General features: G+C 41.1%; 1 long non-coding RNA gene across 2 annotated transcripts in view; it reads right to left on the bottom strand.

Annotated features, from left to right (window-relative positions):
- Positions 1-403: 403 nt before the first annotated feature.
- LOC125100075 (uncharacterized) overlaps positions 404-13,862 on the bottom strand; it is a 202,682-nt gene continuing 189,223 nt past the window's right edge. For both annotated transcript variants that reach the window (XR_007127435.1, XR_007127437.1), the window contains one exon: positions 404-459. This is a non-coding gene — a long non-coding RNA (uncharacterized LOC125100075). The remainder of the gene's footprint in view (positions 460-13,862) is intronic.

Here is a 13,862-nt window from a genome sequence, read left to right as displayed (position 1 = left end):
ATAAGTAATTCACTCTAAGTGTAACAAATACAGCACATTTATAAAGGTGGGGGGGGGGCTGCAAGGTGCCACGGAAGATATAACAGGACAGCCTGATGGCACTGGTGATCATAGACAATTTCCTGAAAGAAGGACTTCTGAATTAAGCCCTGAAGGATAAGGAGGAGTTTGCCCAGCAAAAAAAGGAAAAGAATGTGCCAAGCAGAGGGAACAGGGTGTGTTCAATCAGACTGGAGGTAGAAGAGAGCACAGAGCACAAGAGAGCAGATGGGTGCGATATCCATCCAAAGAAGCCCACAGGAACTGGGACCCTCAGGCCCTGAAATGCTTATTAAGGGTCTTTGACTTTTAAGCACAAGAGGAAGCTTTTGAAAGGCTTTAAGCATAAAAGCAGATCAGTCTTACCTTTTTGTAAAAAGATCTCTCTATTATGTCACTCTCCATGCTAACCTCTTAGACCTGTGAGATGACACAATAAAGCAAAATTGTTTTAAAAATTGCTCTTGCGGGGCACCTGGGTGGCTCAGTGGGTTAAAGCCCCTGCCTTCGGCTCAGGTCGTGATCCCAGGATCCTGGGATCGAGCCCCGAATCGGGCTCTCTGCTCAGTGGGGAGCCTGCTTTCTCCTCTCTCTCTCAGCCTGCCTCTCGGCCTACTCGTGATCTGTCAAATAAATAAAATCTTTAAAAAAAAAATTGCTCTTGCTTCTTTTCTTGAAGCCCACTTTTCATCTCTGACCTCCTTTCCTGATCAGTGGAGCTGACCAGTGGTCAGTGGAGCTGCTGTTCTCCCATTCATTCTGGTAAAATAAAGCCTTGGCCATTCCTCACCTGTCCTGAGACAGGTAAGTCCCCACAGATGTTTCCTAAAGCAAGGCAGGACATAGATGTATGAGAATACTTCTCTGAGAATAAGGAGAAGAAAAATCTGATTTACTCTATTTGATCCAGGCTTTTTCCATACAGAAACTCAACAGATCAAACCATTCCAAAATTGGGATGAAACCATATGGTTTCCAGAATCACACATTTTTTAAAAGGTTTTTAAAAGGTTCCATGGTTGAGACTGCCTTTCTCTATCGGTGGAAATGAACCAGACTTTTCCCATTTGCTTCTCACGGTCATTGCATGGAGGTTAATTCATTTGTTACCCACGTAGACAACATGTAAGGTGCCACAAGTGATCGGGAACATACAAAGCATCAAAGACGACATTCCTTCCTTCTGCCTGAAGTAATCTTGGGTCCTGTGTTTCTCAAAAAGCAGTGAATTTGTGCATCTCCAAGCAGCAGGAAAATGTTGTTGTTTCTTGTATCGTGTTCTTTGTATTCTACAGTTCTTGGTATATTCCATACTCTAAATTAGGCCTCAAAAATATTCCTGATTAAAAATTTATACAGCTCATGACAGCCTCTTTCTAGAACATAACCCCTAACTAATTCATGTTCACTTACCCTGCAGTTTTCTATTTATAATATTTTAGAATTTCTGTGCATTTGTATTATAAATTATTAAATGACATCAAGGTTCTTATTTTGATGAGAGAATTTTTGATGAATTTGACAGTGTAATTACTTCAGATACTGCTCTGGATTGCTGGGAAAATATTTAATTTTATTTACCACGATGAATAATTAAAGCATGCAAGTGGTGGGCTCTCTTGCTGTGCCTTCTAGCTCCTTACTTCTGTTTGCTTCTCGCTAATTAAAATAGTGATGCTTATATGTGTAGTGGCTTAAAAGAAATGAATTACCAATTTGGGGCAGGGGTAGGGTGAGGAAGAAGCAGACATGTGATAAGACTTGAGAAACCTGTATCAAAGTAGAAAGGAAGGAGGGAGATGATGAAAACTTGGCTGTGTTTTATTTCATGTTTTTCTTGCAAGAGCAGAGAGAGTGAAGAGTAGTCTCCTTGTTTATTTGGTGAACTACCCTCCCAGTTCTAGAAACTTTTCATGTGCCAGCTTCTCAACTAAAACAACAGAAATGATAATGGCAAGAAAGGCTGGGAAGAGTACCACAACTTCATCTATAAAGCCCAGGAGATTCCTGATTATCATAGGGGTTACCATTTTGGGTTCATTGATTACATCATTATGATTTTCATTTGGTTATCAGAAAACCCTGCTAAGGTATGCACAAGGTCAACCTTAATATTTCTACTTGAGGATGAGAAAGTTGATGAACAGCCTAGTCCCACATCACTCAGAAGTACAAAGTCCCAGGTTTGATGACTCTTTATCCACAGGGATTAAGAGATCAAGGAATGAAGTTCTTCTTACCACCTGATCTTAAGTAATGCAAAATAATTGTTAAAAGTGAGACAACATGGGGCACTTGGGTGACTCAATCAGTTAAGCATCTGACTCTTGATTTTGGCGTAAGTCATGCCTGATTGCAGGATTGTGAGATGGAGCCCTGGGTCAGGCTCTGCGCTGGGTGTTACATACAGTGCTTGAGATTCTCTCTCTTCCTCTCCCTCTGCCCCTGCCTGCTCATACTCTCCCTAAAAAATAATATAATAATAAGAATAATAGACAAGAAAACATGTCCAAAATGGAGTCACTTATGCTAAGCCCCATCTCACCAAACCAAGACTTAATTAAAGTTTCAGCTCTCCCAGAGATGGAACCTTAAAACAGTCAATCAGGAATTGCCCAATCAGCACTAGCTAGGTAATCTGCCTTCCCCTAAAAGAAAGTTACTTTGCAATAACCAATCTAGTTTTTTGCCCAATACAACGTCCTTGTTCCTGCTCCCTTTTGCCTATAAAAGTCTTTCATTTTGTACAGCTCCTCAGAGTCCCTGTCTACCTTCTAGAGTAGATGCTGCCTGATTTAGAATTGTTGAAAAAACCAATAAGATCTTCAAAATTCACTCCGTTAAATTTTGTTTTGTAACATAATAGACATATTATTAGACATTTGGTATATTTTCCCAAAAGAGAATTTACATGTATATATGTACATGTATATGTATGCATGGGTATGAATTTCAAGTGCTAAAACACTTGCAACATCAGTGGAAATAGTTCTAAAGTGTAGATCAGTACAAGTCACTGCTCTACTCTAGATCTTAGTTTCCACATCCAAAAATGGGGACAATATTGAGGAGGAGACAAGATGGGGCAGAAGTAGGAGGAGGCGCCGTTTCAACCCGTCCCCTAAAGTGAGCTGATTACCTACCAACAAACTCTGATCACCCATGAAATCAGCTTGAGATTAGAATTATATACTTCTGGATCTCTATGGGGGCAGAAGACGCCAGTGGGCAGAAGCGTTCCAGAGTGCACCTTGCCTGCACCACAGTCGATACATTCAGCTACATATCTGTTCAGCCATCTCTCACCAAAATGACTAGGAGGAGGAATGTCCAACAGAAGAAAATTTAAAAAAAAAAAAAAAGAAGAAGAAGAAGAAAAATTCAGAGACTGGGCCTTCTGCATCAGAGCTATTGGATATAGACATAGACAGTATGTCGGAAAAGGAATTCAGGCTGACAATTATCCAGGTAATAGCTAGGTTGGAGAAAGCTATGGATGACAAAATGGAATTGATTAGGGCAGAAGTGAAAGCCACCAGGGATGATGTTCACAACGTTCTCAATGAGTTCCAATCTAATTGAAATTCTCTAAAAGCTAGGGTAACTGAGGCAGAAGATAGAATTAGTGATCTGGAGAACAAACAGATAGAGAAAAAGGATCAGGAGGAAGCCTGGAACAAACAGCTTAGAAGCCACGAAAACAAATTAGGGAAATAAATGACGCCATGAAACGTTCCAACGTCAGAATTATTGGAATCCCTGAGGGGGAGGACCAAAATGGGGACAATATTGGTATCTACCTCTTAGAGTTATAGGCATTTAATGAGACAGTGCAGAAAAAGGACTCAGTAAGTCCTAGCTATTTCTATTTTTCCATGGCATATAGAGTTAAATATGGTACCGGGAGCACCAACCACATCTTGCCCATCTTTGTATCCCAGCCTCCAACACAGAGCAGGTTATTCGATAAATGAGTTGGATGGATGACTGAGTGGCTTCCGGCTATTCCATAACCAGACTGAAAGCTCCTAATTACATCCTAAGGTCCTTGAAGGCAGGACATTACCTTGTTCTTTTCCCCAACTCAGGATACTGCTTGAACATAGATGATGCTTAAAAATGCCTGCTGAGTTTTACTGGGATGGAACACTCAGTGTCATCCACACAGAGCTGAGAAGGGTTTTCCCCAGGAGAGTTGCCTGAGCCTGGGGCTGTAAAAATTCTGGAAGTGTGGAGGCCACCTTAGTAAAGAACAAGGCATTGTTTGGGGCCAGAACCCCTAGTGAGTGAGGTCTTTTCCAATCAAAGGCCCAGTCACTGGCGTGTGTTCCACAAGCCCCTGGGGACCAGCTCTCATTGTGTGGCAGGGCCACTGGGGGCAGGGATGCCCACCCCTCCCCAGACTGTATCGATTAGCTGCTCCATCTGCCACTCTGCAAACAAGCTGCATGATCCCCCATTGGATGAAAATGTCACCCATGGTAACAGATCCTCACAGCTGGCATCTGACCACAGGACCCTCAGGGAGGGAATAATCAGATCCTGAAAAGCAGTCAGCCCACACCAAGCTAAATGCAAAATGAAAAATAAATAAATGTCTATTTTAATCTCCTCCCTCCCTTCTCAGCCCCAAGCACCAGACATTATTCTCAAGTTGCACTGCCACAGCAGGGGACCGGTGGCCCTCAAGGCAGGTTGCTTGCGGGTTCCCTGTATAGTCTGTGGGAATTATAACTCAGAGACCTCCCCTGGCGGTTCTGGAGCTATGGAGAATGCAGTGAAATCCTGCTTCAGCCACTCCGGTTTCAGTTTTACTCAGATCTCTCTCCTTGGAGACCTCCCTCTCTTAGTCTCTCTCCCCACTCCCATCCCTGTCCATATCCCTGTCCTTCTCTCTCCCTCTGCCTTCCCACCTCCCACTTCTCCTCTCTTGGCTCTCTTTTTCTCTCTCACACCCAGCATCTCCCTCTTCTTCCTGTTCCCCCTCTCCTCCTAATTTTGTTCTCTCTGCACAGGACATCCTTCCTCATCCTCTTTCCTGGATTACTTCTCCTCCTCTTTCACCTCAGTTTAATTACCATTTCCTCTGGGGTTTCTGACAGGAACATTGCCCCCAAACTATGTAAGTATCCCCTGATACTGTGCCCCTCCCACCCTTCCCCTCTCACTCTTTGGCTATCTGTTTGACCAGGAGAGAAATAACCTTGTCTGCCAAGCTATTATATCCCCGGCGCCTAGCACAGTGCTTGGCACATAAAAGATGCTTAATAACTATGACAAGACTAAACAAACAATGCCAGGTACAAAGCAATTCTTATAGGGCTTCCGGATTTTTTCAGACTCTGAAGATGGGCATGCCATGAGACTGTTTGTCAGTTTCCAGTTACTGAACTAGCTTAAGTCAAAAGTAAAGAAATCTGTCAGAAGGGCTTACAAAGGTAAAGGAGCTGTTGATATTTTTGGGGTACAGTCTTCTTCGTAGTCAGGGGCTATGCTGTGCACTGTAGCTCTACCCAGTAGCACCACTGGATCCCAATAGCACCCTCTAACCCCCAGTTGTGACAACCAGAAATGTCTCATCTCATAAGGTGAGGATTCCAGAATAACAGGAAAAGGGTTCAGCGGAACAGCCAAAAATAAGGACAAAAGTCCACTGCATTTTTCCAGTTATGCCAGTGGTTCCCTGGGAATGTGCCTGCCTCTGCTAGGATATATTTACAGTGTCTGGAGATATTTCTGGTTGTCACAACTTGGGGCAGGGGAGGGAAAGCACAGCTCCCCCACAACAAAGAATGCTTTAGTTATAAATGTCAATAGTGTGGCTATTAAGAAACCTTGATCAACATGGATAAGATGAAGTTTCCACTAGATATTTTAACTTTTCACTTGAAAACATAAACTATATACTGTTTAATCTTGGATTCCAAAGATACATCAGGGCCCTTGCCTTTTTGTAAGCCAGCAGACACCCCTTTATCCTGGCATGAATGCAGCAGGCTGTCAAGAGACCCAATGAGGCATCTCTGGTGGACGGCATTATGTGGTGCAGTTAACAGTATCATTATCAGTATTACTACCATTATTTTCAGGTTTCAAATCCCAACTTGCCACTTTCTATTCATGTCCTTGGACAAGTTACTTAAGTTTTCTGAAATTTTCTCAGTTTCCTAATCTAAAATATGGAATGATAACATAGCCACAAATGATAATCCAAGGAAAGCACATAACACATTTCTTAGCAAAGAAGGAATATTAAACTATGTTATTTATGTGACAATAAACCATTGACATTTTGTAACACAGAGTTTTGACCAACTCATACTTACTTTCCTTTTTTGACAAGTGCACTGGCCATTATTACTTGAACTATGATTAATCCATAGCTATAGATGATTCTGTATAGATGAGCATTGTCCCTGGGTACAAAGCTAGAAAGGTGTAAGAGGGGAGGGTCTATTCTGGACAAGATAAGGTTCTTAGCACAGGAGGAGCTTAAAGTGCATGGATGTGGGGGAACGGGGTTCAGCAGAGCTCAGCCATACTTTGAGGACAGATCACAAAAGGCCCAACCAAGGGATTAGAACTTGATTCCTCAGGCATCAGAGGCAAACAGGGATTTTAATTAAGCAAATGAGTGGCATCTCAGGTCTGTCTTTTAGGAAGCTGCAATGGCAACACATTGGCAGCTGTTCACTTCCCTCACTGTAAACCCTACTGTCCTCTCCCAATGGTGGCTCTTCATGTTCCATTGCAATACCTTTGAAATGTCAGGGATGGGAAAAGGACCATCTTAATTACCACCCGTAGTACCGTAAGTGAATGCCACTTTTCTGAAGACAGTTTGGCAACGTGTCATAGGTGTCTTAAAAATATGCATGTCCCTTTGCCCTGGAAATTCCACTTCTGGGAATCTATCCTGAGGAAATCATGGAAAATATGCACAAATATTTACCTACAAGAAAGCTCATTTGCAGCACTGTTTTTGGAAGTATAAAGTTAAAAACCCTAAAAGCTCAATAACAATTAATTGGTTAAATGAGTTAGGGGACAATGACTTGCTATGCAGTCATGAAAGCTACATTACTGACATGTAGAAAAACAGGTTACAAAAGACTGCATAGTGTATGATGCCTTTTTAAGGTACCTACATACACACACGCACACATGCATGCATGGGTGCACATGCTTATCTTTATACGTTACAGATATCCTTTTGTCCCAGCAAACTATTTCTGATAATTTATCCAAAGGAATGAATGAAGCAACATATGTGAAACATAATCTGATAATAGCAACATATGTGAAATTGTGTGTATACATACATACACCACACAAAATAGTCTGGAAGGGTAGATACCAAGGTATTAGTGCTTGCTATAGGTGAAGGGATTATGGGAGATTATTTCATTTTCTTCTTCTAGCTTTGCCAGATTTTCAAGTCCTTCTAACAGCATTTATTATATTTATAATATTTTCACATTAAGAATAATAATAAAGGCAAAGAAAGTACATCCCCAATAACTGTGCCCACCAAAATTTTGTAGAATATCCAATCATACTGTAACTTTTGAATGACTAGAGGGAGACAGGCTGAGCTATACTTTGAAAATTGTTGTTGATTCTTCTTAGATTTCAGTATAAATTAAACTTGGTGTCTGCTGAATTTAGTATGGACTGAGCTGCCAATATCTGCTTAGCTGTATCCTGAGTGATGTGCAGCTACAATGAAAACGGAACCTATATGATTCCTTTCCTCAAATTACTCATAGTCAATCCAGGATAAATGATACATGTGAAAGAGATACTAGGACTAATTCAAGGCTATTCATGGTAAAGTGCTAAATCATAAGGGAGAGCTGCCGAGTTGTACAGAGGTTCAGAGAAGGAGAAGATAATTATTGGAGGGGTCAGGAAAATCTTCACACACGAAAAAGATGAGATGGCAGACAAGAGAAGAGCACAGCATCAAAGGTATAAAGGCAGGAATGATGGGGGGAGGGGTGGGCTCAAAGACAGCAAGAGGCTAGCTTGGCACATGCATCGAGTTTTAACTGAGGACTGAAGACAGTGAGGACAAATTAAGGAGGAGCCTCCATGCTGGGGTCAGAAATTTGGAAAATAATGTGTGTGAAATAAAGCTCTGGGTCTAAACGTAACAAGTAGATAAGTACTTAAAAATACCAAATATGAACAAGATGTCGATAACTTAAGCCTTCATCACCTAGAAACCACCTAAAAGAAGCAAGTGATACAAGAAGGGACAAAGTAACCTCTTTTAAATGAACTCCCAAAACCCATTCTAAAAATACGTTTTTGGAAAAGGATAACAGTGGTCCTTTCAGCAGGAAGTACGCTTCATGAATCCTAAGGAAGTGGCAAGAGAGAAACAGGAGTAAGGAAAGGAAAGTTCATGCTGACAAATGGTGGTTGAGAAATTTGGATGAGACCCTAAGTATGTAAAATTTGTTTCAGTCCCCAAAATGGAAGTTCTGTAATGAGTGAAATTCATTATCTTAAACTTTTGGCTATGATGTGTAATTGTTAACCTCTACTGCTTTGGTTCAAGGCTCCCTTCAGTAAAATATATTGTTTGCCATCAAAGCTGATGTGGATTAGGAGCTGAGCATGTGCCCTCCCTTTTAGGTTATATTAATATACCAAAATCGATAACATGCCATAGCTTTCAGAAGTAGTAATAAAATACCCTAAAATATTCCCAGAATACATCTATAAATTATTTGTTCAATGTACTTATGTTAAAAAGGTTGTCAGTTACAATGCTCTGGAAGACTCTAAAATTACAAGCCATCGTATTTGTATTTGATAAAGCTCTTGCTGTTTTGGGTCAGAGGGGGTTATGCTGTGGGGGAAAAAAATCATTATTTTCCCTAATAAATAAATTACTTGCCTATATTTCATGTATCACTCAGGCCAGCCAGTATTGAAGGTTTAAATAATAAATAACAAATAGCTCCATTCATTTATTAATAATGATGCATCATGTGTGTGAGTGTGTGTGTGTGTGTGTGTGTGTGTATTTGTGTCTTGAGTATATGAGTTTTCCTTTAGAGACTTGGGGTGACAGATTGAACAGTAGTCATCAGAAAGGACAAAAAGTCATGCTTCTGAGATCATTAACATTTTTCCAGGTTAAGAAAATCATCTAGTGCCAACAGACCTTTTCATTTGGCCAGCGCCTAATGTAGAAAACCATGCTGGGATAAAATTCTTAAAAGGCACAGACCCACCCAACAATACCTTTAGCCTGAAATTCTCTCAAGGGTCCCTTTATTATTAACTCTTCTCAAACGCAGCACCAAGACATAGTTCTAGGGGGGAAAAAGGGGGAAAAGGAGACGATCAGACCCTCTTCCAAGCTTTCTCCTTTTATTTAGCAGCAGAAGAAAGGAGGTTAGCCACATCTGCTTCGGGCAGTTTACATCACCATTAGTCCCAGTTAATTAACTGACCTCACAGATGTAAGTATCAATCTCCACTATATTGTCACAAAGTGACCCTCACCATTACCTATAATGCTACTCCTTCCATTTGAAGCAGACAGAGGCAGGTTGAGCTGAGGTACCCATTCCTACAAAAAGCCAGCTAAGAAATATATTGCACTACATTCCATTCCCAAAGGAATACCTGGACCAAGGAAACGGCTGGCAACAGCTGGACCTTACAATGAGTTACTGTTGGCACTAAGCCAGAGCAAAAGCAATCAGCCTTGCACAGTGAATCCTAAAACAGATGGATCCCCTCTGTTTGTCCTTCCCTTCTCCACACACCTAGGGCAAGTACAGGGCTTGGCAGGAGCTCTGGGGACATGTACATATATTTAAAAGGAGATAAGTCTCAGAACCACTATTTCATTATAAATTGCATACCCTTTTTCTACATTATGTAGCTCTAGGGCAAAAGATCTTTCACCTCTGAAAATACATATGAAAAATCTGGCCTGCTCCAATGACCTAGCTAATTGGGCCCGAGAATGTTGGGTGGAAGAGTCAAGTTCTGCCTACTCTTCGGGGTCTGTTGCTGATTCCTTTTGCCCTAGGTAAATCACTTCTCATTCTTTGGTCTCTTCTTTATGTGACCCTCACCACCAAACAGCAACACAGAGCAGGGCACAGCAGGCTGCCACACCATCATCCTTGTTTTAAAGAACAGGGTCAGCTCCTTGCTGTGAACAGATTTTCCTCTGTGGAAACAGGTTCATGTTTATCTTTCAAGTTCCAGCAACAAACTCAGGATCGCCAACATGTGCCGCACAGCTGCTGCAGTGCCTGATTTATGAAGAAATCTGCATATAATTGTGTTGGTTCTTTTTTTTTCTCCTGGTCTATTTTTTTTTTCTTTAAATAAAATGGCTTAGTCCAGGCTGCATAAAGCCCCAATTCTAAAGCCATATAATTTTATGGACAAGGGGAGGGGGTAGGAGTAGGGGAGTTCTTTTGTATGGCACCTGAACTCATTAAAATCCTAAATTCCATAATTTTACACTACCATGTGCTACAACTGAACAGCCTAATTGCTTACCGTCTTTATGAGAACCACAAATGGAGCAAGAAAACCAGGGAACAGGTGGGAAGGCCACACTGAGGTTTGGGTCCAAGCCCTGTCAAGAGGTGCTGATCAGACTAGAGATGGATGATTTTGTATAGTAAGAGACTTTACTCTCCACAGAGGCCTGAATTTAGCCAAGTCAGTGCTGGTGTGAGGTATGGTCAAAAATGAAGAGATTCCCAAAATTAGAATAGTGACCACATAGTTGAGATTTTTTAAGAAAGGGAACTATGGGATGAGGTAAGAATCAATGGCTAACAATCTTATCATCCCAGGTTCCTGGACACAAATAAAGTTAGATCTAACAATTAAAAAAAAAAGTGACTTGGATTTCAAGAAGTCAAGTTTCTACCCTGGTCCCTGATGACATGATCTGGTGATGTGGGAGTCACGGATATAAAAATTCTTCAGCATCTATTCTATAGACAGTACAAGTGATCGATTAACTAAAATGACTGGCATTTTCAGCATCTTGTTTGATCACTTCGCTTTCCCCACAAAGGAAATTAGTTCCTTTGAAGAGAGTATTATAGTTTGGTGATTGTGGGAAGGAGCCCAGAAATGTGCAATTAGGAAGAAGTCTTCAGCATTTTTTTTTCTCACCTCCCAATTGATAGCAATGACCAGGCCAACCAAGCTCCAACTCTCAGACCCCATTCTGAAGACTGGAAAAGCAAGCTGCTTGTTTCTGTCACTTAAAACAAAGAGGAATTCAACATACTTCCAAAATCCAATACTTCATTCAAGCTTCTAGAAGCCTCACCACTGAAAATTAAGGGTACTAGTATGAGACTATCAACCTAGATATAACCACAAGACATGAGAAGAGCAAGTTGATGAGATCCAGAAATCTATTAAGTTGAAAGAAGTTAGAAGATGACAAAAACTCAGGGAAGATGCCAAGCCATATACCTTAGTAATGGAATCCATAATGAAGACTTTTTCAGAACCAGGGTGAAAATTAATAAAGTAAGCATTAATGTTAATTGAAGTGTTCAATGGATGGTTGGACGGATGGATGGATGGATGGATGGGTGGATGGATGGGTTGGTGGATGAGTGGATGGGTAGAACAAACAGATCGAAAGACAGTGAGTTAAGAAGAAAACAGTCTAATCTCAAGGAGAGTCCTAGAGGCAGAAATGGGAAAGGGGTAGCCAAGGGCATTCTGATGATAATCACAATCAGAAGTTGCTGAGAACGCTGCTAGTGAATGTGTCACCTAAGAGATGGAGATACCTTACCAGAGATCTATTAAGACCTAGAATCACGGGTAAACTCTTACTCTACAAGGAAACTTTCAGAGCAAGCTCCCAGGCCTGGCCAAAGCTTTGGCCTCTCAGCAGTATTTCCAAAAAGCACTGCCAACTTCTTTAGAAATGTGCAGAAAGATCTTCTCTCTGAACTAGAGGGACAGGATGTTTTAGCTTAATCCTTTGCCAAGGCCCAGGATCTCACACCAAGAACATGGTGTTTTGCATTAGGAATTCACTGAGACAAAGTAAGGCCAGATGGATGTCTGGTGTGCCAGACATGGTCATGGGGGTACAGAGGTCTCATATTAGGCCCAGAAATTAGAAAGTAAGACTGATACAAGAGAAGAAACACTGACAATCCTACTTCTAGCTTTGTTAATTTCAAAATTAGCCCCAAAATACCAAGCAGGACAACTCTTTTTGTTCACCTTTCTTCCCCTAACTTCTCTTTTCTTCATTGCCCTCAAAATCTGTTCCCAGGTAACTGTCCTCACTAAATATCCCAGACACTCCTTACCATTGACCAGCTCACAACTATGTAAGAACTTACTTAGCATTAAGCATTTTGCATTCATTGCTTCATTCCGTCTTAATGACAACCTGGTAAGGCAGATACCATATTTATTCTCATTTAGCAAGAAAGGAAACTGAGGCTCAGCAAGATAATATAATCTGCTTAAATGTAACCTTACCGGTATTGACGTTTCACGTCTGGTCCCCTGCCTTCCTCACCTATCCTTTGTTTTTATGGATCTCTTAGTTCCTAAAAGCCATGGCTTTCTCTTCAGACTGCAAGGTTTCTCTTCACCCAGCTAATGACTTAAGGCTGTTACACTCTGCATAATGGTAATGAATATGAAAGCATTTCATAAACCATAACAAATAATACAAATGTGAAGTCTTATTTTAGTGTGTATCTGTATCTATACCTTGTGTTCTTTTCTGCTTCTGTCCAGTTTCTGACTTGTTACTTTGTCTTTTTTCTGGATGCATTCACCTGAAATTCAGACTCCCCAGCCAGAGTAATGCCCACCTCCTAGGCTAGTATTCATACATCTCCGATAGGCCTAGATGCTCCCAGTCCTAGTTCCTTTCAAATTTGGAAATAACCTGGGGCCATTTCTGTACCAGACCGAGTAGCAAGGTACTGCCTTGCTGATAGAAATTCTTTATGAAGTATCCTTTCTCCCAGCATCCTCTGGCTATCTCATATGACCCTAAGTCCCTTGCATTGATTCGCACTGCCCATCAGATTGGTCCCTATGTACCCCTTTAAAAAGCTTGAAATAGCCTTTCTTATCAGACCCTTACATCACCAATAGCAAAATTCGATAGTGACCAAGGAAAACAGACACATAATTATAGTTAATACTATTTGAGCATTTACTACATTCCCAGCACTGGGCTAAGCATCTTATTATGCATTATCTCATTTAATCCTCACAGTATCTCTAGAGACATTTAGAATTTTTATCTCCATTTAATGGATGGCAGAACCAAGGTATAGAATGTACCTAAAATCACACACGACTAAGATGCCAAGCCAAGGTTCAGACTGGATCTTATGTTTGCTTCCAAAGCCTTATGCTCGTAATTAGTATGCTATATTCCATGACATAAGAGATTTTTTTTTTAATTTTCTGAAATCAATGAAGGCTTTCCTGCTTTTCCAGATTCATCAGAAGTCTCCTGTAATCTCCGATAGTTTCCTGACTCCCAAGTCAAGCATAGTCCCAGTGGGGAACTACAAACAGAATAGCTTGTGTCCACTCCTTGTGTCAACCTGCAACGTGGTTCAAGGTCCTGTAAAACAACTATTCCCTGATCACACAGCTACTGTCAGAGATTACAGGACAAGAGGACTTACTAATAGGCCCCAAAGAAGGAAACCAAACATAAGTGGATCTTCCACATAAAGGTGAAGATACACTGTGGTTTTTTGGTGTGTGTGTGTGTGTGTGTGTGTGTGTGCATGCTTTTGCAGTCAGTAGGACTCATCTGC

This window comes from Lutra lutra, chromosome 5 (genome assembly GCF_902655055.1).
Source record: "Lutra lutra chromosome 5, mLutLut1.2, whole genome shotgun sequence".
NCBI lineage: Eukaryota > Metazoa > Chordata > Mammalia > Carnivora > Mustelidae > Lutra > Lutra lutra.
This window is presented reverse-complemented; position numbering and strand designations above follow the sequence as displayed.